Here is a 3,536-nt window from a genome sequence, read left to right on the forward strand (position 1 = left end):
GAGCTGGATTGCAAGAGAGATGAATAGCACTCTTCTTACCTTAGGTTTTAGTCCAACTGTGTTTCTACTTTATATATGTGAACATCCAGTAATAGACGTCTATTCATTATACTTGGATAAATTTTAAAAGAAGAATAAAATTATTTTGAATATAAAAATGTTTCAGGAAAGCAACCCATTTATACCACAGTTTGGAAATGTGAGTTTACAAAGACCCAAACAACAAATGTATTTTTAACCAGAGACTCAAGTCATCACTTGAGATTGATGTTAACAGAGGCTGTGATGAAGTTTTGAATACAAAGGAAAAATAATAGCAAAAGTTACAGAATTACAGAATTTCTCTTCCATTGACAAATTCAGACTTGACAATTATATTCCAACCTTACTTCATTAGATATTAATCTTGCTGTGGAAATCATAGGCTTGTAAAGGAGTATTTCTGCTACAATGAAAAAAGGCTCTCTCTACAGTAGAACAATAATGTTATATTGAAAGTTGGGAGTAAAACTATTAGGCCTAGTTAGCTAATTATGGTATTGGCATCCACTTACGCTAGTCAGTTTTCACTTGTGTCATTTTCTCCTATTCAACTGCGGCAGTTCCAAACGTTTTGACTACTTAAAAGGGAATACATCATTGTTGCCTTTCCCCAGTCTAACTGCACACCACTTTCCAAAGCAATAGCTTCAATCATGCTTCATAAAATCCCCTGCAAGTATATTGTTAGAAACATAAATCAGCAAGCTGGGGTTTTAGTATTTCTAAGGCAAGCCCAGGGATCACTGACTGGAGGCTATTTCATTTACAAAAGAATAAACAAAATTATGAGTTACACTAGGTCCATTTTTTAAACAGCTCCCAGTGCTGTGTCTGATACTTGCTGTTGCATCCTTAATTAGAGAACAAAAAACACTAGCATAGAGAAATTGGACTCCAGGATGAGGATTTATATTTGCAAGCATCTCTGCCTTGATTAGGACACACAGCACAGAAAGTACTACATGTTCCTTTTCACAAAAGCTAGGTTCCTCTGATATGCATCTATGCCTCTCTGAGTGCCATGCATTTTGAAATGGTACTAGATAGAGAGATCTTTACAATGATGCTTTCCTTCTACCCTCTTTCATTACAGTGAATATGGGCTCCCCTTCAGGCATGCTTCAGTCTCAGAGCCTCTGCTTATAACCACCTTGTATACTGAATTATAAATAAGCTGAATCACAATTTCAAATATATGCTACATATATAGACTCAAATTATACATGTATGTGTGTACTATCTAAACCTAGATATTTAAACATTCCTAGGTATCCCCCAATTCCAACACACTTAGCCTCTGCAATGATAAATTCACAGACTCCACAACTGAGACATTTTTCTTCTCCCAAACCACTCACAATGTAATCATGTCTGCGTAAACTTGCTTCCTATTATGGCCCCATCTTTCTTCACACTATCTGCACTTATTTAATTGCAGCTGCATTTTAACTAAAATTTTCAGGGACTGCTTCTTAGTATTCAGAAATACCTGTCTATTTTATAAGTGAACAGTTAAACACAATCAACAGCTCTCTAAAAATTAAAGCAGCATATTGGTAGGGCATAAATGTATGTTGATCTTTGCTATAAGAGCGATTAAATTAACATATTGGGCTAATATTAGCTTCAGATGGAGATATCTGCAATTTTACTAAGACTGAAATATTGCACACTCTATGTTATTAAGGGAATATAAGCAACATCTTACAAACTATAGAACTATCCAGTGTTTGCATTCTGATATCTGAACATAAAATCTGCATCCAATCGAGTTTCATCAGCCACTACCACTACAGCTTTGGGGAGAAGAAGGACAGAGAAAGGCAGGCTTCACATCCAAAATGTCAAGCCCTGCTGAAGAATGATAGGAGGACTGTGTGTGGAAGAGCAGAAACAACCATTTCTGGGTTTAAAATGGAGTTCTACCACCCCCTGCTGGATAAAATGAGCAACGCAGAAGAGGCTGAAAAATGCTGAGAATTGAATATAGTGGGGATATTTTAAGTTATCTTGTAATTTACTATTTTCTTTAAAAAACAATTTCATACTACACTAGTAATATAACATTCACCGCAATTATTACACATAGCAAAATTAATGTTATTTTCTTTTCCTTTAAATACTTTCACCAGTGAATGTTTTAGCATTTTGTGTCCCCAGTCAAATGTCCAAACTTGTCTGGACAGTTGAAAATGTTTCCATTTATTGTAAACATATTTTATGTGAATGTGTTCTATCTAAACAAGCAAGTTACATTCATATCTATCTCTACACAGACAAGCAGAGGTAGCTTCCACAAAATTTTCTCTCAGGCTATTCAAAATGTTTCCATTTATTGTAAACATATTTTATGTGAATGTGTTCTATCTAAACAAGCAAGTTGCATTCATATCTATCTCTACACAGACAAGCAGAGGTAGCTTCCACAAAATTTTCTCTCAGGCTATTCATTTTTTTTTTCCCCAAGATATAAAAGCTCTCACCAGTTCTCCACAATGCCCCCAAAATCCCTTACAGGGGTAATTACAATTTAACGTTATAAAATTCTTCAACCGTGCTGTATTAACAAGGGGCTGGGGGTGGGGGGTCAAAATGAATGACTGCAACACATCTCTAGTATTATCCATTTGCTTTCTTACACACAACGTCCACGGCCCCTCTCTTAGTTTCCAACAAAAATAAGCCGTCATCTTTCACCTCACACTCAGGAACTGGGGTCTCAGGAAAGGAGGGGAAAAAAAAAAAAAAAGAGTCTCCAAGAATTGAATTTCTTGCACACAACAGATATTTCACAAACGAGTTAATGCTGATAGTTTTTGCTGCTTCTGTAAAACATCATCGTCCCTTTCCTCCTGCAACCTCGGATATTTAACTAGTGCACACCAACACACTCATCCAATTTTTGATAATGAAAATCGGAGAAAGCCAAAATCCCTGAAAAAGAAGCAGTTTGCCTCGATCTCTCACTGATGCCCATCTCCAATTCTGTATTCTCTCTCCTCTTATTTAAGGGTCTCGACAAAACAGATGCAATTTTAGGGGCAGCCAAAAGAAAGAGCGAAAATAACAATAATAACAACAACAATAACTGTAACTTTAGTTCTTTCCTCGAATTCCTCCTGTGCCTCCCCTCGGCCTCTCCTGCTTAGGTGAGAGGGGGAGGGAAAGTAAATGCAAGCAAGCGCCACACTCCTACCTTGCCCGCTACTGACAAGCAACCCGAGCAGGTAGAAGGAGAGGAGGAGGCTCATGTTCAGGACGTGACACTGGTGGACAGTTCCAAAGTTATTAAGTCCAGCCCCGGAGAGAGAACCTTCCGCTGTCCCGGTCGCCTCTGCTAGAGCCGCCGCCGCTCCCGGGGTGCCCCAGCCGCCCGCAGCCCGCGCGCTCCTCCTCGCAAAGTGACTGCAAGCTCCGCTCCTGCCGCACTATATCCAGGCGGCGGCGGCGGCGGCGGCGGCAGTAGCAGCAGCAGCGGCCGCCGCGGCGGCAGC

Source organism: Galeopterus variegatus, unplaced genomic scaffold (assembly GCF_000696425.1).
Source record: "Galeopterus variegatus unplaced genomic scaffold, G_variegatus-3.0.2 Scaffold2328, whole genome shotgun sequence".
Lineage (NCBI taxonomy): Eukaryota > Metazoa > Chordata > Mammalia > Dermoptera > Cynocephalidae > Galeopterus > Galeopterus variegatus.